At 38.0% G+C, this 24,061-nt stretch overlaps 1 protein-coding gene across 4 annotated transcripts in view; it reads right to left on the bottom strand.

Annotated features, from left to right (window-relative positions):
* ENPP6 (ectonucleotide pyrophosphatase/phosphodiesterase 6) overlaps positions 1 to 24,061 on the bottom strand; it is a 337,158-nt gene that overhangs the window by 44,028 nt on the left and 269,069 nt on the right. The gene's annotated exons all lie outside the window — the stretch shown is intronic.

Below are 24,061 nucleotides of genomic sequence, written 5' to 3'. Positions count from 1 at the left end.
CAAACAAACAAAAAAACCATTGCCATCAAGTCAATTTGGACTCACAGCAACCCGGTAGCACAGAGCGGAACTGCCTGATAGGGTTTCCAAGGCTGTAAATCTTTACAAAAGCAGACTGCCTCACCTTTCTCTCACAGACCGGCTGGTGGATTCCAACCACTGACCTTTTATTTAGCAGCCTAGCGCTTAATTGCTTTGCCACCAGGGCAATTCATTCATAGTGGACACAGAAACGAATCAGTCCTGGTTTTCATTCTGAAGCATTCCAGAGTCTAGTCTAGTAGGAGGAGCTCCCCCCACAAAAAAACAAAAAACTGTCGCTGTCGAGTCAATTCTAACTTCACAGTGACACCATAGGACAGAGTAGATCTGCCCATAGGGTTTCCAATCTTTACATCTTTCTTCCATGGGAGAATGGTGGGTTCCAACTGCTCACCTTTTGGTTAGCAATTGAGCACTTAACCACTGTGACACCAGGGCCCCAGTGGGAGGAGACATACATGGAAACAGTGTATATGTGAAGTCTAAAGTGAGGTGCACACTTACTGGGTGCTGTGGGACTCAGATGAGGGGCAATTACTTCAGGTATCATTTCCCCCAGAAGCCTTCCTTGAATCCCCATCTGGGTTCAGCCTTACAGTTTGCTTTTAGCCAGCGTAATGGAGCTGGAGGTATGGAAGAGAGCAGCATCCCAAGCAAAGACAGCACCATGAGCAAAAGTTCAGATAGGAGAAATAACAAGATGTGTGTGGAGAACTGTAAGCACAATAAAATGCCAAGTAAGGGGGGTCAGGAGAGCAGATGTCCTCCTTGTATCCCAGGGAGAATGATTTCCAAGGTGGGAGTAAGTTAAAGTGGGGCAAGTGGGGAGTGTGGGGAGAAAGGCGTGTCTCTGTCAGAAAATACACTGATCCAGTCCTAGGCACATCTGTCAGTTGGTTACAGCTGATTTATAAGAAGGCGGGGCAGCCTCCAGGAAAAATTCCTTCATCTTGCATATCCTAGCAATATCTGAGTGCTCCATGGAGGCTCCATCCCACTTCCCCTGATATCTCAGGTTCAGGAAAGTAAAGGTTGTGTGGGAAAACTTGGAAAGAACTAACCTAGAAGGCAGACAGCTCCCTTTGCCAAGACCTGTGTACTAAGCAGGGCAAAGAGGCTAGATGACTCAGTGAATCCTGCCCATGGGTCCTGGGAAAATATTTATCATCCTAGAAAATGCTTGTGAAATCTGGAAAGGTTACAGAATTTTAGACACCTGTGTTTTATCTGCTGAGTATTATTCATGAATTTTAATTTGATCGTGTTATAGGTGAAAGTTTACAGTGGAATTTAATTTTCATTAAAAAATTTTAAACAAGAAATGTTTTGTGACATCAGTTGCAATCCCCAAAATGTGTAGGCACTCTCCCCTTTTCCCTTTCTACTTTGGTTTTCAGTGTCCATTTAGCCAGTTTTCCTGTCCCTTCCTGCCTTCTCCTCTTTGCCTTTGGGCAGGTATTGACCATTTGGTCTCCTATACTTGATTGGACTAAGAAGCACATTTCTCACATGTGTAATTGTTCTACAGGCCTGTCTAATCTTTGGCTGAATGGTGGACTTTGGGAGAGGCTTCAGTTCTGAATTAGCAGGGTTTCCAGGGGCCATAGTCTCAGGGGTTCCTCAAGTCACTGCCAGACCAGTAAGTCTAGTCTTTTTGTGCATTTGAATTTTGTAGTACATTTTTCTCTCCCTCTGTCCAGGATCTTCCATTGTGGTCCCTGTCAGAGCTGTTAGTGGTGATAGTTGGGCACCATCTAGTTCTTCTGGGCTCAGACTGGTAGTGTCTCTGATGTATGTGGTCCATTAGTCCTTTGGACTAATATTTTTCTTGTGTCTTTGGTTTTCTTCATTCTCCTTTGCTCCAGAAAGTATGGGACCAATAGATGTATCTTAGATGGCTGCTCTGAAGATTTTTGGACACCAGATGCTACTGACCAGTGTGGGATATAGAACATTTTCTTTACAAAATATGTTATGCCGATTGACCTAGGTGTCCCCCAAGACCATGGTCCCCAGGCTTCAGCCCGTAACTCAGTCCCTCAAGGTATTTGGATGTGTCTAGGAAGCATCTATGATTTTGCCTTAATTAGTTGTGATGACTTCTTGTATGTTGTGTGTCCTTTCCCTTCACCAAAGTTAACACTTGCCTACTATCTAGTCAGTGATTTCCCCTCCCCAGCCCTACCCATTAAAGATTATTTTCTTCTGTGCGTAAACATTTTCATGGGTTTTTATAAAAGTAGTCTCATACAGTACTAATCCTTTCATGATTGAATTACTTCACTCAGCATAATGCCCTCCAGATGCATCCATGTTGTAAGGTGTTTCACAGATTTTATCATTGTTCTTTATCATTGCATAGTACTCCATTGTGTGTATCTATCAGTTTGTTTATTCATTCATCTGTTGATGGACATTTACATTGTTTTCATCTTTTTGCTATAGTGAATAATGCTGCAATGAACATGAGTGTATGTCTATTATTGTGAGAGCTCTTATTTCTCTAGGACATATTCTTAGGGGTAGGATTGCTGGATCATATGGTATTTCTATTTCTAGCTTTTTAATGAAGCACCATATCATTTTCTAAAATGGTTGTACCATTTTTCATTCACACCAGCAGTGCATAAGGGTTCAATCTCCCTGCAGCCTCTCCAACATTTGTTACTATTTTTTTTTTAATTGGTGCCAGTAGTGTGAGGGGGAGGTGATATCTCATTGTGGTTTTGATTTCTCTAATGGCTAGAGATCACAAGCATTTCCTCATGTGTCTGTTAACTGTGTGAATGTCTTCTTTGGTTAAGTTTTCATTTCTTGCCTGTTTTTTAAATGGATTATTTGTCTTTTTGTGGTAGAGATGTTGGATTTCTCTATAGATTTTAGAGGTTAGGCCTTTGTAGGATATGTCATAGCCAATTTTTTTTTACACTCTGTAAGCTCTCTTTTCACTGATTTGGTGAAGTCTTTTGATGAGCCTAAGTGTTTAATTTTTAGATGATCCCAGTTATGTAGCTTGTCTTCTTGTGTCTGTTGTTAGTCATGATTTGTATCTTACTTATGCCATTTATTAGGGCCCCTAGCATTGACTCTATTTTTTCTTCCATGATCTTTATAATTTTTGGTTTTATATTTAGGTCTTTGACTCATTTTGAATTAGTCTTTGTGTATGGTGTGAGGTATGAGTACTGTTTCATATTTTTACAGATGGACATCCAGTTTTGCTAGTACTGTTTGTTAAAAAGACTGTCTTTTCCCCATTTAATGGAATTTGAAATTTTGTCAAAGATCAGATGACCACAGGTGAATGGATTTACATCTGGGTTCTTGATTCTGTTCCATTGGTCAATGTGTCTGTCCTTGTATCAGGCTGTTTTGACTACCATGACTGCATAGTAGATTCTGAGGTCAAGGAGTGCAAGGTCTCCTACCTCATTCTTTTTCAATAACGTTCTGCTTATCCAGGGCCTCTTTCGTTTCCATATGAAATTAATGACTAATTTTTCCATTTCATTAAAGAATGCCATTGGTATTTGGATACAGTTTGCATTGTATTTGTAGATTGCTTTGCACATAATGGAAACCCTGGTGGCGTAGTGGTTAAGTGCTACAGCTGCTAACCTAAAGGTTGACAGTTTGAATCCACCAGGCACTCCTTGGAAACTCTATGGGGCAGTCCTACTCTGTCCTATAGGGTTGCTATGAGTCGGAATCGGCTCAACAGCAATGTGTTTGGTTTGTTTTGGATAGAATTGACATTTTCACAGTGTTGAGTCTACCTATCCATGAGCATGGTATGTTTTTCATTTATGTAGGTCTCTTTTGGTTTCTTGCAGTAGTGTTTTGTAGTTTTCCTCATATAGGTCTTTTACATCCCTGGTCAGATTTATCCCTAAGTATCTTATTTTTTTAGAGGCTATTTTTCGAGTCGATTCTGACAGCAGTGGGTATTATAAATGGTATTGGTTTCCTGATTTCCTTTTCTTAGTTCTCTTTATTGGTGTATAGGAATCCAACTGGCTTATTGTTATTATTTTTAATGTTCATACAGTATCCTGCTACTCTACTGAATCCATTGGTTCCAGTAGTTTTCTTGTGGAGTCTTTGGGGTTCTCTATGTATGTATGTATCATGCCCTGGTGGTGTAGTGGTTAAGAGCTCAGCTGCTCAAAGATTAGCAGTTTGAATCATCAGTTGCTCCTTGGAAACCCAGTGGGGCAGTTCTACTCGAGTCGTAATCGACTTGACAGCAACTTTTTTTTTTTTTTTTATGTATAGTATCATATCATCTATGAATAAGGATAGGTTTATTCTTCCTTACCACTTTGAGAGTCTTTTATTTCTTTTTCTTGCTTTATTGCTCTAGCTAGGACATCCAGCACAATGTTAAATAGGAGTGATGATAAAGGGCATCCTTTTCTTGTTCCTATTCTCAGGATGAATGTTTTCAGCCTCTCTCTATTAAGAATAATGTTGGCTGTTGATTTCATATAGACACCGTTTATTATGTTGAGTAGTTTCCCTTCAATTCCTATTTAATTGAGAATTTTTATCAGGAATGAGTGTTGGACTTTATTGAAAGCCTTTTCTGCATCGATTGAGATGATCATGTGATTCTTTTCTTTTGTTCTATTTATGTGGTGGATTACATTGACTGATTTTCCAAAGCTGAAACATCTATGCATACCTGATATGAACCCCACTTGGCTGTTGTCTTACTTATCTTGTGCTGCTATCACAGAAACACCAAAAGCTTATGGCTTTAACAAACAGAAATTTATTTTCTCCCAGCCTAGGAGGCTAGAAGTCCAAATTCAGGGGAAGGCTTTCTCTCTGTGTCTCCTCTAGGGGAAGGTCTTTGTCATCAATCTTCCCTGTTTGAGGAGATTCTCAGCACATTTACCCTGGGTCCAAAGGATGTGCTGTTCTCCTGGCTCTTGTTGCTTGGTGGAATGAAGTCCCTCTGTCTCTCTGCTTGCTTCTCTCTTTTATACCTCAAAAGTGATTAAGACACAACCTCATCTTGTAGATTGGGTCCTGCCTCATTAACATAACTGTTTCTAATCCTGCCTCATTAACATCATAGTGGTAGGGTTTACAACACATAGGAAAATCACATCAAACAGCAAAAATTTGGAAAATCACACAATACTGGGAATCATGGCCTAGCCAAGTTGATACACATTTTTGAGGGGACACAATTCAATCCATAACAGCCATGGTATATTAATTTTTTTGATATGATGCTGAATTGTATTGGCTAGAATTTTCTTGAGAACTTTTGCATCTATATTCATGAGAGATATTGGTCTGTAATTTTCTTTTTTCGTGATACCTTTGCCTGGTTTTGGTGTCAGGGTTATGCTGGCTTTGTAGAATGAATTTGGAAATATCCCCTCCTTTTCTATGTTCTGAAATAATTTGAGTAGTACTGGTATGAGCTCGTCCCTCAATGTTTGGTAGAATCCTCCAGTGAAGCCACTGGGGCCAGAACTTTTTTTTGTTGGGAGTTTTTTTTTTTTTTTTTTTAATACCCTTTTCAGTCTTTTCTCTTGTTATGGATCTGTTCAGATTTTCTACCTCAGTTTGTGTTAGTTTAGGTAGGTAACGTGTTTTGATTCTATTGTTTTCTGTTTCATTGATTTCTGCTCTGATCTTTTTATTTTCTTTTTTTCTGGTGGCTGTGGGCTTCTTTTGCTGGTCTCTATTTTTTCAAGTTGTAAAGCTAATGTTTTGATTTTATCCCTTTCTTCTTTTTTGATGTGTGCATCTATTGCTATAAATTGACCTCTGGGCACTACCTTTGCTGTGTCCCAGAGGTTTTGGTATGATGTGTTTTCACTCTCGTTTAATTCTAGGAGGTTTTTATTCCATCATTGATTTCTTCTATTATCCAGTGGTTTTTAAGCAAGGTGTTATTCAGTTTCCATGTTTTTTATTTTTTTTCCCTTGCTCTTTGTGTTATTAATTTCTACTTTTATGGCATTGTGATCAGAGAGGATGCTTTGTATTGTCTCAATGTTTTCGATTTTATTGAGAGTTGCTTTGTGTTCCATGTGCTTTGGAAAAGAATGTATATTTTGCTGCTGTTGGATGGAGTGTTCTATGTATGTCTATGAGGTCAAGTTGATTGATTGTGGCCTTTAAATATTCTGTATCTTTGCTGAGTTTCTTTCTACATGTTCTGTCCTTTACAGAGAGTGGTGTGTTGCAGTCTCCTACGGTTATTGTGAAACTGTCCATTTCCCTTTTCAGTGCTGTTGTTAGAGTTTGTTTTGTGTATTTTGGAGCCCCGTCACTGGGTGTGTAGATATTTGTCACGGTTCCGTCATCATGGCGGACAGTGCTGTTAGAGTTTGTTTTGTGTATTTTGGAGCCCCGTCACTGGGTGTGTAGATATTTGTCACGGTTCCGTCATCATGGCGGACAGTGCTGTTAGAGTTTGTTTTGTGTATTTTGGAGCCCCGTCACTGGGTGTGTAGATATTTGTCACGGTTCCGTCATCATGGCGGACAGTGCTGTTAGAGTTTGTTTTGTGTATTTTGGAGCCCCGTCACTGGGTGTGTAGATATTTGTCACGGTTCCGTCATCATGGCGGACAGTGCTGTTAGAGTTTGTTTTGTGTATTTTGGAGCCCCGTCACTGGGTGTGTAGATATTTGTCACGGTTCCGTCGTCATGGCGGACAGTGCTGTTAGAGTTTGTTTTGTGTATTTTGGAGCCCCGTCACTGGGTGTGTAGATATTTGTCACGGTTCCGTCGTCATGGCGGACAGTGCTGTTAGAGTTTGTTTTGTGTATTTTGGAGCCCCGTCACTGGGTGTGTAGATATTTGTCACGGTTCCGTCGTCATGGCGGACAGTGCTGTTAGAGTTTGTTTTGTGTATTTTGGAGCCCCGTCACTGGGTGTGTAGATATTTGTCATGGTTCCGTCGTCATGGCGGACAGTGCTGTTAGAGTTTGTTTTGTGTATTGTGGAGCCCCGTCACTGGGTGTGTAGATATTTGTTACGGTTCTGTCGTCATGGCGGACAGTGCTGTTAGAGTTTGTTTTGTGTATTTTGGAGCCCCGTCACTGGGTGTGTAGATATTTGTTACGGTTCTGTCGTCATGGCGGACAGTGCTGTTAGAGTTTGTTTTGTGTATTTTGGAGCCCCGTCACTGGGTGTGTAGATATTTGTTACGGTTCTGTCATCATGGCGGACTGTCCCTTTAATTGTTATATGATATCCTTCTTTGTCTTTTATGGTGGATTTTGTTTTAATATTTATTTTATTAGAGATTGTTTTGCCACTTTTTTTTTTTCTCTTTTTCTGGTTGCTGTTTGTTTGATATTTTTTTTCCATCCTTTGATTTTTAATATATTTATGCCTTCATTTCTAATTGTAGACATTGTATTGATGGGTCATGTTTTTTTAACCCGTTCTGTCACTCTCTGTCTCTTTAAGAGTGCATTTAAGCCATTTATGTTCAGTGTGATTATCAATAGGCGTCAGTTTATTGTTGTGATTTTATAGTTGTTTTTTTTTTGTGTGTGTGTTTCTGACATTTTCTCTACTCCTATCTTCCTACGTTGAGCCAGTCTTTTATTACTTGATATCGTCTTGACTTCTCCATTTGAAAGTTCTATACCCACACCGTTTAGTCCTCCTTTTACTGTACTGACATTGTTGTGACTTATAGGTTGACATCTCCGGTTCCCTGTTGTAAATATTTTAGTTTTGTTTTATCCTTGAGGGTTCATTACCTAGGATGATACCTGGCTGATACTGTCTTGTGTCCTAGACTTTAGTTGTTATCTGATGTTGTTGGTTCTCTAACCAAAGGGCTGCCTTTTATATTTCTTGTAATTGTAGTTTGATTTTTATAAATTCACTTAATTTCTGTTTATCTGGAAATGTCCTAATTTTGACATCATATTTGAGAGAGTTTTGCAGAATATATAATTTTTGGTTGGCAGTTTTTTTCTTTCAAGGTTTTATATAAGTCACAGTATTACCTTCTTGCCTGAATAGTTTCTTTTGAGTAATCAGAGCTTAGTCTTATTGTTTCCCCTATGTAAGTGATTTTTCTTTTTTCTCAAACTGCTCCCAGAATTCTTTCTTTGTCTTTGATTTTGGCAAGTGTGATTATGATATGTCTTGGTGACTTTCTTTTGGGGTCTACCCTATGTGGGCTTTGTTGAGCTTCTTGAATGGTCAGTTTTTCATTTTTCATGATATTTGGGAAGCTTTCTGCCAGCAAACCTTGAACAATCTTCTCTGTGTTTTTCTTTTTTTTCCCCATTCTGGAACATCAATCACATGCAGATTTTTGCTCTTGATTGTGTGCCACATAATTCTTAGGTTTTCTTCATTTTTCTTCTCTCTTTCCTCTGATTTTTCCTCAAAGTGGTGTCCATAGAAGTGTCTTCAATTTCAGATGTTGTCTTTCATTGTTTCAAATTTGCTCCTAAAACGTTCTATTGAGTTGTTCATTTGTGAAATTTTATTTTTTGCATTTCTAGCTGTTGTTTTTGTATGACTTCTAATTGTTTATTTATTTTGACACTTTGTTCTTCTATTATTTACTTAAGTCTTCTATTGCTTTGTGTTTTTCTTGATTTTGGCTATGTTTTTGTTGATTTTGTCTGTGTTTTGCATGATTTTGTCTATTTTTTTTCCTTGGTTTTGTCTGCGTTTTCCTTGATTTCTGTTATGGATTGAATTTGTCCCCCCAAAATGTGTATCAATTTGGCTAGGCATGATTCCCAGTATTGTGTGATTGTCTACTGTTTTGTGGTCTAATGTGATTTTCCTGTGTGTTGTAAATGCTACCTCTATGATGTTAATGAGGCAGGATTAGAGACAGTTATGTTAACGAGTCAGGACTCAATCTATAAGATTAGATTGTATCTTGAGTCAATCTTTTTTGAGATATAAAAGAGAGAAGTGAGCAGAGAGACAGGGGGACCTCATATCAGCAAGAAATCAGCACTGATGATGGGACACTTCCTTTCGACCTGTGGTTCCTGTGCTGAGAAGCTGCTGGACCAGGGAAAGTTTGATGACAAAGACCTTTCCTCAGAGCTGACATAGAGAAAGGCTTCCCCTGGAGCTGGCATCCTGAATTCAGACTCCTTGCCTCCTAGACTGTGAGAGAACAAATTTCTGTTTGTTAAAGCCATCCACTTGTGGTGTTTCTGTTATAGCAGCACTAGATAAGTAAGACAATTTCTTTCCTAATCTCTTCAAGAGCCCTAAATATTAGTCTTTTGAATTCCATATCAGGTAGTTCCACTGCCTTTTCTTCTACTGGAAGGTTATCTGATTCTTTGTTTTGGTCTCTTTGAAGCCATCATTTCCTGTTTTTTTAATATATTTTGATATTGTCTGCTGTCTCGGAGACACTAAGGTATTATTTTCTTTATTGATTGTACTTTCATTTGTTTCATCCTGCTTCTTTGTTTTGTTATGTCGGGGTGGGCAGGCCAGGCATGCTTTGCTACTTGCTCACCTGTGGGCAGGATAGCTCTCACCAAGGTGGGCAAGGCAGCAACAAGAAGGGTGAGCCTGCTTCACTGTACACTGATTTGGTGAGGTGGCTGAGGGAAGACTGGGTAGGCACCTCCTGTTTTGGGTCCAGCAGTTTGGGAGCAGGGCAGGAAATGTCAGACACAGAGTGGTATGGGTTTGCTTCCCTCTTCAGCAGCTGTTTAAGTGGCAGGAGGGGAGGGGCAGTGCAGGACTGATGTGGTGGTGGGTCTGAGTTTCAGGGATGCTGTACTCATAGTGGCAAGGTGAGGGCCAGTTGGAACAGGGTGAGGTACAAGGCTAGGTGAGGGGAACAAAGAAATGAAAAGAGATAGAAAGAAAAAAGGGGTGCAGCCAGCAGGTGGGACAGTGCAGACCTGAGGGCTGGTGGGAAAATGGGGGACATGGCTTCAGGGCTAGCTGGGAGGTAGAAAGCCAGAGGCCCCTGGCTTTCTAGCCATAGCAGTGTGGCATGGCCTGGGGGAAGAAAGGGAAATGACTTATGGGGCTTGAAGGGGGAAAAAAGGAAATGAATAAATAAAATTGAAAATGGCAAGACAGGGGCTGGTGGGTGTTGGGAGGGAGAAAGAAAAGGAAGGAAGGGGAAAAAAGATTTTAAAAATAAATAAAATTTTTAAAAAACTGCATGGCAGGAGCCAGCAGGTGAAGGCAGGGTGAACACGGGCTGGTGGCAGGCTGATATCTCTCTAGCTTTGTCTAGCCAAGGTGGCACATCATGGCCTGATTGGAAAGGGCAGAAGTGAGGTACAGGGTAGATGGGTGGGAAGAAGAAAAGGAGGAAAGGGGAAAAAATGGCATGGCAGGAGCTGGTATGTTGGTGTGGGGCAGACCTGTGCTGGCAGTAGCCTGGTGTCTCCCTGGCCAAGGTGATATGGTATAGCTTGGCAGAAAGGGATAGAAGTGGGGTACAGGGCTGGGGGGAGGTGGGGAGAAAGAAAAAGGATAAAAGAAAAAGAAAAAAATAGTGTGGCAGGAGCCAGTGGGTGGGGGCAGGATGGACCCAGACTGGTGGTAAGCCAGTGGCTCTCTAGCCTTGTCTAGCCAATGAGGTGCAGCATGGTTTGGTGAGAAAGTGTATAGGTGAGGTATGGGCTAGGTGAGAGGGAGACAGAAATAGAGGAAAGAGGGGGAAAAAATTGTGTGGCAGAAGCCGGCAGGTAGGGGCAGAGCAGACCTGGGCTGGCAGCAGGCCAGTAGCTCTCTAGCCAGGGCGGCTTGTTGTGCCCTGTCAGGAGGAGGGGAGGAGGTTCACAGGGCAGAAGGGTGAGGGGTATGAAAGCATGGTCTCCTGTCTCCTGCTGGGGGCTCTGTGAAGTTGCCTTCCTATACTCCCTGTCCAAGGTCATTGATGACTATGCTCCAGGATGGCAACACTGTGCCATGTTAGTTGGCAGATGACCTCCATTCTGTATCTCTCCTTGTTCTCTGTTTTCCTTCATTTTCTTCTGCCATTTTGTGTTTGATCTACTTCTTTATCCTTTCATTTGATGCTTCGAGTTGGACTGACATTTTGTATCTGTTTTACTTAGTTTTTCAGGTCTCTGCTGCAGAGGGATGGCATGATATATCTGTCTAGGTCACCATATTGGCTCTGTCCTCATAGTGAAAAATAACTAAGTTTATTAATATCATGATCAAACATATGTTCCCTTCATCCTTTTATTAGATTAAAATGAATCTGAGCTTAACATTGGCAAAGCAACACTTTACCTGAGGAATTTACCCTTGCCTTAGGTTAAAATAGGATACAAACTATTTTTTGTATTGATTAAATACATGTAAAATTCTATAGTAAAGGTAGAAACTATATGTGTCAAACTGGAACCGTGGTCACACTTTTATGCAATACTTAATTTTTTTAAGTTAAGATTAATTTTAATTTAATTGAGAACTATGGCAGCAGCCCACCAAAAGTTAGGTGTAGGACAAGGAAAATCGAGGGAAATTCTCCAAAAGTACCTAAATCCTTCACTAAGCCCAAGGCAACAGCTCATCAAAAGCTGAAATAAGAAATAAGACATCAGGGTGAAGAGAGATTTTCTGAGTTGCAGAACGTTGGGGACAAGACTAGTGAGAGAGAGAGAAAAAAAATAGAAAAATAAAACCTCCTCAGTGACCCAAAAAGCTGGCAGCAGAAATGTAAAGCATAGAGAGCTGTCTACTGGATAAATTCCAAGTCCTGCTAAGGGAATAATCCCGATCCTGCCCTCAATTGGAAACTAGTAGTAAAATGAGTCTGACTAAAACTTTCAGGTTGACTTAGCTCCCACCTTGGATGCCTGGCACAGGCAGGGCCATGGCTTTTTCTGTAGGAAAATATCATTTGCTACTTTGTCTACTATTCTTTTACACACATAATCAAAAATCATGAGATGTGCTAAGAAGCAGGAAAATGTGCCTCATTATTAAGAGAAAAAATTGTCAATAGAACCAGACCCAGAGACAACACAAATGTTGACCAGAAAGGGTAAATATAAAAGAAAAATTTTTAAGAAGATTATTGACTCTTTAAAGCAAAATTAATAACAATATATTATGGATTTTAGAACATATGTGGAAGTAAAATATCTGACAAAAAAAATCTGACAACATAATTATAAACAGCGCATGCATGAATAAATGGCACTATAAGGTTTAAACTCTAACATCATTTGTGAAGAAATTCATATTATAACAAGGTTGGACATGAATAACTTAAAGATGCATGTTGGTATGTCTAGAGTACCCTTTAAGGAAAAAAATAAAATCTAAGATCAATGAAGAGTACATAACGTAATTCTGAAAACACTCAACTAATGGAAAAGAAGACAGGAAAAAAACAACAGGAGGACAAAAACAGATAAAATAAATAAAAAATAATACAAAAAAAAAATTTTTTTTTTTTACAAAGAGGGTAGGCTTAAATCCAATCAGATAAATAATTACATCAAATGTAAATGAACTAAACAACCATTTAAAAGTCAGAGATTGTCAGACTGGATTAAAAAAAAAAAAGACCCAAATTTTTGTTGTCTACAGAGAAAAAATATTTAAATATAAATCCATTGACTAGTTAAAAGGAAAGGGGTAGAAAAAAAGTATGTCATGCAACATGAAGTAAAAGCAAATTAATGTGATTATATATCAGACAGAGTACATTTCTATAACGTATCAAATGATAGTAGAGATGAGCAACTGGAATGTTCATAATTTGCTAGTGGCAGAGTAAAAGGGTATGGTCACTTTGTAAAATTCTTCAGCAGTTTCTTATAAAATCAAATATACAGCTACCCTGTGAAACAGTAATTCTACCCCTAGATATTTATATAAGGTAAATGAAAACGTAGATCCACAAAAAGACTTGAACACGAATTTCCATAATAGTCTTATTCATAGTAGTTCCAAACTGGAAATAACCCAAATATCCATAAATAGGGGAATAGAAAAATAAATTTTGATGTATTCACGTCATGAACTACTACTAAGCAATAAAAAAGAATAAATAGCTGATACATACCACACAATGGATGTATAACAAAAAAAACATTACATTGAACAAAAGAAGGCAGTCACAAAAAAGTATATACTGTTTGATTCGTTTATATGAAGTTTGAGGACAGACAAATCTATGGTGATACAAATTACAAAGTGGTTCTGGCGACGGGGAGTGATTGGCTGGATGGAAGCAGGATGATGAAAATATTCTATGTCTTGATTTGGGCAGTAGTTGTATAATACATGCAATTATGAAAATGCATCAAACTGTACTCTTATGATCTGTTCATTTTATTGTATGTAGATTGTACTCAGAAATAAAATAATAATAATTTAATTGAGTGCATAATTTAATTACATGCATAATGTTGCTTTAAGATGTGAATAATATTTAACGAAGAGAGTGAAGTACAAAGATTGATAACCATAATAACAACCTGCTGTTGACTGGCTGCTACACACCAGGAACAATACTGGGTGCTTAAATACTTAGTATAATCATTACAGATCTGATAATATAACTAGTCTAACTTCCAATTTACATACGAGGAACTGAGTCAGAGAGTTAAAGAGATTTCTCATAGTCCACAAGGCAAGTGTGAGGAAGATCGAAGGTTTGAATCCAGCTCTATCCAACTCCAAAACTTTAGGTATTATTTTTAAATAGTATCTAGAAATTTCAGACATGTGAGGGCAGAAAGTGCTTTCCATGCTCTTAAGATTTACCAAAACTTACTGTGACATAAGTCAAAATAAAAAACCCAAGAATGAAGAAAATAAAATTTTAAAATAAGTAGTCATGAACAATGAAGCAGCAAAACACACTTAAGTCCAAGTAATAAATGTTAAGGTAGTTATGTAAAAATATTTTATTGAAAAATAAGGTGCATATTTTTAAATTTTTTAATGTAATAATTTGGATCAAAAGCTCCACATTATTCCAACAAAAATTGGGGATAGTGCAAGGAAAGGAAGGGAAAATATTTTCTTTTTGATGGAGGGAAGAAATGGTCAATATAGAATGTTTCACTCTTGACATTGATTTAAACTATTTTAACAGATAAAAGAAGAGTCCATAACTTCCAGATTACTGAAGGAAGAAAAGAGAAGCACAAAAATATTAAGCAAATATAAAGTACACAAAAAGTTTAAAAAAAAAAAAAAAGTATACCTCCAAGAAGCACTAATACTGATAGCATGAAAAAAGAGAAAATGAATACATTAGTTTTTAAAATAAATGTGAACAGATTAAAATCTATGCTTAAAGATAGTTGTGTTGAAGCAAGAAGCAACATCCAGTTATAAACTATAAAATTCACATTTGAAACAAAATGACACAGAAAGATTAGCTATAAAAGAATGCCTCCCTCCCCCTCGAAAAAAAAATACTCACCAAAGGTAGACCAAAAAAATCAGATATGGCAATAGCGTTCAAGTAGAATATGGTGTCAAAAGCCGAAACGGTTTTGAGTGCTTATGATTGTTTATATATCATAAATGCACACATACCTAAACACACACAAAGAAGAGTTGGAAATAAAAGGTAAGCATGAAAAATTGCATTCTTGCTGGAAGACTTTAATGACGATTATTCTAGAACACTGAATTATACTCAGGCAGAACCTGTACATGGATGAGAGGCAGCCATCCAAACCTAACAAGGGGACACTGTGTAGTTCAGAATTAGAAAATGTGTGTGGCAGGGTTGTATCCTTTCACATTACTTATTCATTCTGTGTGCTGAATAAACAATTCATGAAGCTAGACTACATGAAGAAAATCATGGCATCAGGATCGGAGAAAGACTTATTAACGACCTACAATATGCAGATAATACAACCTTGCATGCCAAAAATGACTACTTCAAGCGCTTACTGATGCAGGTCAGTATGGATTACGCCTGAATGTGAAGAAAACAAAAATCGTCACAACTGGACCGAGAAACAACATCACAATAAATGGAGTAAAAGTTGAAGTTGTCAAGGATTCAATTCTTCTTGGATCAAAAATCAATGACTATGGAAATACCAGTCAAAAAATCAAATGATATATTGCATTGGGCAAATCTGAAAAAGACTTAAAAGTTTTAAAAATATCACTTTGACGACTAAGGTGTGCCTGACCCAAGCCATGACTCTTCAATCACCTCATGTGCATGTGAGAGCTAAACAATGAAAAAGGAAAACAGAAAAAGAATTGATGCATTCAAATTGCAGTGCTGGCGAATAATATTGAATATACCATGGACTTCCAAAAGAATGAACAAATCAGTCCTAAAAGAAATGTAACAGAAAGCTCCTTACAATCGAGAATGGTGAGATTTCGGCTTACTTTGAACGCATCGTCAGGACTGATCCTTGGAGAAGGACATCACGTTTGGTAAGGTAGAGTGTCGTTGAAAACGAGGGAAACCCTAAATGAGCCGGATTGACCCAATAGCCAAAACAATGGACTCAGACATACCAACTGTCAGAAAGATGGCACAGGACTGGGCAACGTTTTGCTCTGTTATATGTAAGATCACCATGTGTTGGAGCCAACTCAACAGCAGCGAACAGCAACAAGATATCAAAAATAATCAGAGATCTAGGGGATGTGAATATTAGTATCAATAAATTAGATTCAATAGAGAAATAATAAAAATTTGTTATTAGCATAGAATATGTATTCTTTTCAAATATAACAGTTGTAAAGTTGATCATATTCTGGTTCACAAAGAAAATCTTAATAATTTCCTAAAGTTAGAAATTCTATCAGCTATGATGCAGATTATTTGACCACAGGTAATAAAATTAGGACCTAATCATAACAGTGTAACTAAAAATAAAGCCAACCACTTAAGTTAAAAAGAACAAACTTTATGTAACTTGATGTAAAGAGTAATTGAAAACTTCACTGACAGGCTAGCTATTAACAACAGCTAATATTCTACATTTTAAAACTGCGTGAGATGTATTTTCATTTAGGTCAGAAGCAAATCAAGAATGTTATTATTGTCATTGTAACTTATTACTGTTGTAGAACTTCTTATCAAGGCAACTAACCAGGAAATAGAAATAAAAAATGAATGGTGGGAATCAGGAGGCATGTATGAGCTTTCCTCTATGGGAGTCTTTAAAAAACTTTTTAGTCTGTAACCCGTGGTCAAATACTCATATTACTTCATGACCCAGTACAGAAGCCCACATACAATGGAAAAAAAAGTTTCACCAAACTATGAGCAATGCATGCTGATAGTTCTTTGTTCTAATCTATTCTTTGTTCTATGTCTTCTTTATAAAAAACGCTGGTTGTTGTTAGCTGTGTCCAGTCGGCTCCAACTCGTGAAAACATTATGTATAACAGAACAAAACACTGCCTCATCCTGTGCCACCTTCATGAAATTGGCATGTTTGATCCATTGTTTGGCTATCATATCAGTTCATCTCATGGAGGGTTTCCCTGGACTTCACTGGCTTCCACTTTCCCAACACAATGTTCCTTTCCAGCGAATGGTGTTTCCTGATGCTGTGTCCGAAGTAGGCAAGCTGAAGAAGTCTCACCATTCTCGATTCTAAGGAGCACTCTGTTATATTTCTTCTAAGACTAATTCGTTCATTTTTTTGTGCAGTCCACGATATATTAGTATCCTTCACCAACACCACAGTTCAAATGCATCAGATTTTCTTCTGTCTTCTCAGCAACCCATAAATTGATTTCACCATCCAGTATGGTTATAGATAAGCATGAGACCTATAAGCAAGAGTAGATTTCTGGGTCACTTTTACTCATTGAGAGTAAGGTTGTTAGCCAACAGTCATACCATCTTTATTGTATATGTGGTTTGCTAGCAAACCACTTCTATGAATATAAAATATATATATATATAGATATAGATATAGATACCCTACAAAAATAATCAAAATTGTCTATACAGCCATCTTTATTACAATGTTATTTATAATATAAAATTGGGAAGCTATTCAATGTTTGGAAATAGAGGATATACCATATTTTTATACAAACAACACACATCTTCTGGGTTTGCCAACTGTGCCTCCCACCATGAGATATTTTTATAAGCATGCTATGCTAATTTTTTCACAGCAACATATAAAAAATATGGTAATAGAAATGAGGTTTGAATTCTTATCATTGCTTATCTGAATTGGAGTAAATTTTCTAAAATAAGTATCTTATTTTTGTAACAAGAAACCAAAAACTTAATTTTTAGTGATAACTTCCAATTTCCTTCAAATATACTGATTAGGACACAGAAAAAGACTACTCCACCAAGAACTAGACATGGCAGTCAACCTATTGCTCAAATGTGGGGAAAAGAGTTATTGACTACAGTAACTGGACAGAATTATTGAGAATTGACCTGGTTTTCTGAAAATAAGTTGGGAAGATGCTTCAGTTTTCTGTGATTGTTTCCTGACTTAGAAACCCATGACTTGAAATTACTCTTTTTTGCTTGCATACACCCTAAAATTGTTTAAACATTTTATAAGTTTTTGTATGACAGCTAAAATTTTTCATTACAAGTTTAAATATTTGTGAAGGCAACAATTTTCAGTATACAGTAAATTTAGGCATTTTTAAAAAATGTCATATCACTTTTTTAAATGTATCCACTTGAATTTGTTTTGTTTTGTTATCCACCTGACTTTGTTTTGTTTTTTTATCCACTTGAATCTAACTACCTCAACAATTTGGTGTACATCATTCACTTAAGAATACACTGACAAGATCTTTTTTCTACCAATCAGAAATACTATATTATTCTTTTATTCTCCTTGAACTCATGTTTCCTTTATATCTTCCTGATGAAATATATTTTTGTCATTGAAAGTTTTTTTATTGATCAGCCTGTCATATTATTCTACAACAAATATTTATATTTACCTAAAATTTAAAAGCCCTGTGACCAGTCTTTTAGTGTTAAAAGTTTCGTTTAGACTAAGTTATCATTATAGTTATTCTAAGTTCACACTTGATCAAACAGAAATATATTATAATTTAATCGACTTTAAAATATACTTTTAAATTAAAATATAATGTACATGTACAGAAGTACTCAAATCAGAAGTGTACAGCTCAATGAATTACCACAAATTCATCTATCAATATGCCAAGTCTAGAAATAGAACATGACCAGCACCCCAGAAATCCATTTATCCCACCCCTACTCACTATCCTTCCCTCTTCCCTAGGGGCAACTACTGTCATGACTTCTGTTATCACAGATTGGATTTGCTTGTTTTTGAAATTTTTATAAATGAAGTCCTACATTATACGTTCTTTCACATTTGGCATCTTTCGCCCAACATTATGTGTGTAATGGCCATCCATGTTATTGGCTGTAACAGTAGTCTGTTCATTGTTTGTTGCTGTATTGCGTTACATTGAATGAGTGTGACACAATTTATTTATCCATTCTACTGTTGTTGCCATTTTTTGAATATTATGAATGACGCTGATGTAAACATTCTAGTATATGTTTTTTAATTATTTATTTTATTTTTTGCCGTTGTTTTTGAGAACATATACAGCAAAAACATACGTCAATTCAAATTTCAACAGGTACAATTCAGTGACATTGATTACATTCTTCGAGTTGTACAACCATTCTCACCCTCCATTTCTGAGTTGTTCCTCCCCCATTAACATAAACTCACCGCCCCCTAAGGTTCCTACGTAATCTTTTGAGTTGCTGTTGTCAGTCAGATCCCATATAGATGTATCTTAAAAGAGCATAATGCTCAAGGCAGTCATTCTTTACTAATTAAGCTAAACTATTGTTTGATTTTAAGAAGACATCAGGGGATATTTTTGTTTTAAGGTTTGGAGATTATCTCAGGGCAATAGTTCTGGAGGCTCATCCAGCCTCCATGGCTTCAGAAAATCTGGATTCCATGAGAATTTAAAATTCTGTTGTAAATTTTCCCCCTTTTCCTCATGATTCTTCTATAGAATCTTTGGTGCACCTAAGTATTCATTTCTGTTGCAATATACCTATGAGTAGGAGGTTAGATTATAGGGTATGCATATGTCCAACTTTCTTATATAATACCAAAGAGTTTCTTGAAGTTGTATGTCAATTTACTCTCATCAGCACTTCAGTTGTTCCATCCTTCTCAACACTTGGATTTGTCAGTTTTAAAAATTAGCCATTTTCCATTTTGATGGTGTGCAGAGGTGTCTTGTTATGGTTTTATTTTGTATTTTTAAAATGAGTAATGGGTTGAGTATCTCTACATATATTTATTAATCATTTAGATACCCATTTTTTCAAATGTCAACTCAAGTCCCTCCCAGATTTTTCTATTAAGCTGACTTTTTCTTATCGATTTGTAAGGCTTCTTTATGTATTACAGATATAAATTTTTGTTTGTTATAGCTCCTTCCATTTTTTTATGTTTAATTTTTTTATTAGAAATATACAGTGCTTCCATTTATGATAGATGTCAACTTTTCCTTTTAAACTTACGTAAACATTCTAAAATATGTTAATTATAGTCCGGGTGGTTCTTTTATGGCAAAATAATTGACAGCAGCAAGTGAAATTCAGGAAACACAGCTCTGTGCATAGTGAGAAAGCCCCTGTCTGGAGGAAGTGCCATTTGAGTTTGCAGGGCATGCACAGACAAGGGAGCACCATCCAGCACACCCTCAACTTGCTCTGTAGTGGCAGGAAGGGACAGCATGCAGAGCATTGTGGCAGGAGGCAGAGTGTCACTAAGTGTGTCCAGAAAGCGCTGCGGTGCCATAGGGGGACTCCGGAAGGAAGGTTATATACCCTGTGTAGTTGGGGGTGAACCGAGAGATTTGGCAAACACTCATGAAAGAGAAGAGATGTGTCTCTGGGAGTTCCAGAGGCAGAGTGACCACCAGCATGGGGCTGGCACGTGACCAAGCTTCATGACTGTAGGCTGTTGGTATTGAATGGAAACCACACTGTGAGTGAGGAAGGGCTAAGAGTAGTGTAGACCTTGTGGCGGGAGAGGAATCTCTTCTCAGGCAGCATGGCTTTGGTCTTCAAGTCTGGGGCCAGATGCCCATGCTTGGGGGCCCTCTAGTGTCACAATGAGCGAGAAGGGGCCCTTGGATTTAAGTGGTGCCAAGCAAGATGTCCTTCTCCAGGGACGGGTTCCTCCCGATAACATGTCCAAAGTATGTAAGATGAAGTCTCACCATCCTTGCTTCTGGCTGTACTTCTTCCAAGAAAGATTTGTTCATTCTTTTGGCAGTCCATGATATGTTCACTATTCTTTGCCAACACCGTAATCCAAAGGCATCAGTTCTTCATTCTTCATCGTCCAGCTTTCACATACATATAGGTGATTGAAAACACCATGGCATGGGTCAGATGCACATTAGTCCTCAAAGTGGAATCTTTTTTTTATTAACACTTTAAAGAGGACTTTTGCAGCAGATTTTCTCAATGCAATGCATTGTTTCATTTCTTGACTGCTGCTTCCATGGGCATTGATTGTGGATCCAGGTAAAACGAAATCATCTACAACTTCAATATTTTCTCTGTTGATCATGATGTTGCTTATTGGTACAGTTGTGATAATTTTTGTTTTCTTTATGTTAAGGTGTAATCCATACTGAAGGCTGTAGTCTCTGATCTTTGTCAGTAAGTGCTTCAAGTCCTCTTCACTTTCAGCAAGTAAGATGTGTCATTTGCACATTGCAAGTTATTAAGGTGTCTTCCTCCAATCCTGATGCCACATGCTTCTTCATATAGTCCAACTTCTCAGGTTATTTGCTCAGCATACAAATTGAATAAGTATGGTGAAAGTATACAACCCTGATGCACATCTTTCTTGACTTTTAACCATACAGTACCCCCTTGTTCGGTTCGAATGACTGCTTGTTGGTCTATGTGCACAATTGAGCACAATTAAGTATTCTGGAATTCCCATTCTTCATAATGTTATCCATACTTTGTTATGATCCACACAGTTGAATGCCTTTTCATAGTCTTTAAAACACTCAGCTAAGATCCATCTGACATCAGCAATGATATCCTTGGTTCCATGTCCTCTTCTGAATCTGGTTTGAATTTCAGGTAGTTCCGTGTCAATGTACTGTTGCAACTGCTTTTGAACGATCTTCAGCAAAATTTTACTTGTGCATAATACTAATAATATTGTTTGATAATTTCTGCATTTGGTTGGATCACCTTTCTTTGGAATGAGCACGAGTATGGATCTCTTCCATTTGGTTGGCCAGGCAGCTGTCTTCCACATTTGTTGGCATTGATGAGTGAGCGCTTCTGTTGCTGCACCTGTTTGTTGAAACATCTCAGTTGGTATTCCATCAATTCCTGGAGGCTTGCTTTTCACCAATGCCTTCAGTGCAGCATATGAACTTCTTCCTTCACTACCAGCATATGCTACCTTCGGAAATGGTTGAATGTCAACTAATTCTTTTTGATACAGTGACTCTGTGTCTTCCTTCCATCTTCTTTTGATGCTTCCTGCATCGTTTAATATTTTCATGATGAAAGAAAAAAAATTTTTTTTTTTTTTTTATATAGAATCCTTCAATATTGCAACTCAAGGCTTGAATTTTCTCTTCAGTTCTTTCATCCTGAGAAATTCTGAGCTTGTTCTTCCCTTTTGATTTTCTAATCTAGGTCTTTGTGCATTTAATTATAATGCTTTACTTTGTCTTCTCTAGCCGACCTTTGAAACCTTATGTTCAGCTCTTTTGCTTCATCATTTTTTTCCTTTTGTTTTAGCAACTCTATGTTCAAGAGGAAGTTTCAGAGTCTCTTCTGACATCCATTTTGGTCTTTTCTTTCTTTCCTGTCTTTTTTTTTAATAATTTTTATTGTGCTTTAAGTGAAAGTTTACAAATCAAGTCAGTCTGTCACATATAAGCTTATATACACCTTACTCTATACTCCCACTTACTCTCCCCCAATGAGTCAGCCCGCTCCCTCCTTCCAGTCTCTCCTTTCATGACGGTTTTGCCAGTTTCTAACCCTCTCTACCCCCCCATCTTCCCTCCAAACAGGAGATGCCAACACAGTCTCAAGAGTCCACCTGATACAAGTAGCTCAGTCTTCATCAGCATCTCTATCCAACCCATTATCCAGTCCCTTCCATGTCTGATGAGTTGTCTTCGGGAATGGTTCCTGTCCTGGGCCAACAGAAGGTTTGGGGTCCATGACCGCCGGGATCCTTCTAGTCTCAGTCAGACCATTAAGTCTGGTCTTTTTATAAGAATTTGGGGTCTGCATCCCACTGTTCTCCCACTCCCTCAGGGGCTCTCTGTTGTGCTCCCTGTCAGGGCAGTCGTTGGTTGTGGCCGGGCACCATCTGGTTCTTCTGGTCTCAGGATGATGTAAGTCTCTGGTTCATGTGGCCCTTTCTGTCTCTTGGGCTCATAGTTGTCGTGTGACCTTGGTGATCTTCATTCTCCTTTGATCCAGGTGGGTTGAGACCAATTGATGCATCTTAGATGGCCGCTTGTTAGCATTTAAGAACCCAGATGCCACACTTCAAAGTAGGATGCAGAATGTTTTCATAATAGAATTATTTTGCCAAATGACTTAGAAGTCCCCTCAAGCCATAGTCCCCAAACCCCCGCCCTTGCTCCCCTGACCTTCGAAGCATTCAGTTTATCCTGGAAACTGCTTTTGGTCCAGTCCAGTTGAGCTGACCTTCTGCGTATAGAGTATTGCCCTTGCCTTCATCTAAAGTAGTTCTTAAAAAAAAGTAGTTCTTATCTACTAACTAATCAGTAAATAACCCTCTCCCATGCTCCCTCCCTCCCCCCCTCGTAACCACAAAAGTATGTGTTCTTCTCAGTTTATACTATTTCTCAAGATCTTATAATAGTGGTCTTATACAATATTTGTCCTTTTGCCTCTGACTAATTTCACTCAGCATAATGTCTTCCAGGTTCCTCCATGTCATGAAATGTTTCACAGATTCATCACTGTTCTTTATCAATGCGTAGTATTCCATTGTGTGAATATACCATAATTTATTTAACCATTCATCCGTTGATGGACACGTTAGTTGCTTCCAGCTTTTTGCTATTGTAAACAGAGCTGCAATAAACATGGGTGTGCATATATCTGTTTGTGTAAAGGCTCTTATTTCTCTAGGGTATATTCCGAGGAGTGGGATTTCTGGGTTGTATGTTAGTTCTATTTCTAACTTTTTAAGAAAACGCCAGATAGATTTCCAAAGTGGTTGTACCATTTTACATTCCCACCAACAGTGTATAAGAGTTCCAATCTCTCCGCAACCTCTCCGACATTTATTATTTTGTGATTTTTGGATTAATGCCAGCCTTGTTGGAGTGAGATGGAATCTCATCGTAGTTTTAATTTGCATTTCTCTAATGGCTAATGATCAAGAGCATTTTCTCATGTATCTGTTGGCTGCCTGAATATCTTCTTTAGTGAAGTGCGTGTTCATATCCTTTGCCCACTTCTTGATTGGGTTGTTTGTCTTTTTGTGGTTGAGTTTTGACAGAATCATATAGATTTTAGAGATCAGGCGCTGGTCGGAGATGTCATAGCTGAAAATTTTTTCCCAATCTGTAGGTGGTCTTTTTACTCTTTTGGTGAAGTCTTTAGATGAGCATAGGTGTTTGATTTTTAGGAGCTCCCAGTTATCTGGTTTCTCTTCATCATTTTTGGTAATGTTTTGTATTCTGTTTATGCCTTGTATTAGGGCTGCTAACATTGTCCCTATTTTTTCTTCCATGATCTTTATCATTTTAGTCTTTATGTTTAGGTCTTTGATCCACTTGGAGTTAGTTTTTGTGCATGGTGTGAGGTATGGGTCCTGTTTCATTCTTTTGCAAATGGATATCCAGTTATGCCAGCACCATTTGTTAAAAAGACTATTTTTTCCCCAGTTAACTGACACTGGGCCTTTGTCAAATATCAGCTGCTCATATGTGGATGGATTTATATTTGGGTTCTCAGTTCTGTTCCATTGGTCTATGTGCCTGTTGTTGTACCAGTACCAGGCTGTTTTGACTACTGTGGCTGTATAATATGT

This window comes from Loxodonta africana, chromosome 21, assembly GCF_030014295.1.
Source record: "Loxodonta africana isolate mLoxAfr1 chromosome 21, mLoxAfr1.hap2, whole genome shotgun sequence".
NCBI lineage: Eukaryota > Metazoa > Chordata > Mammalia > Proboscidea > Elephantidae > Loxodonta > Loxodonta africana.
The sequence above is the reverse complement of the archived record's forward strand: the minus strand, read 5'-3'. Positions and strand labels throughout refer to the sequence as shown.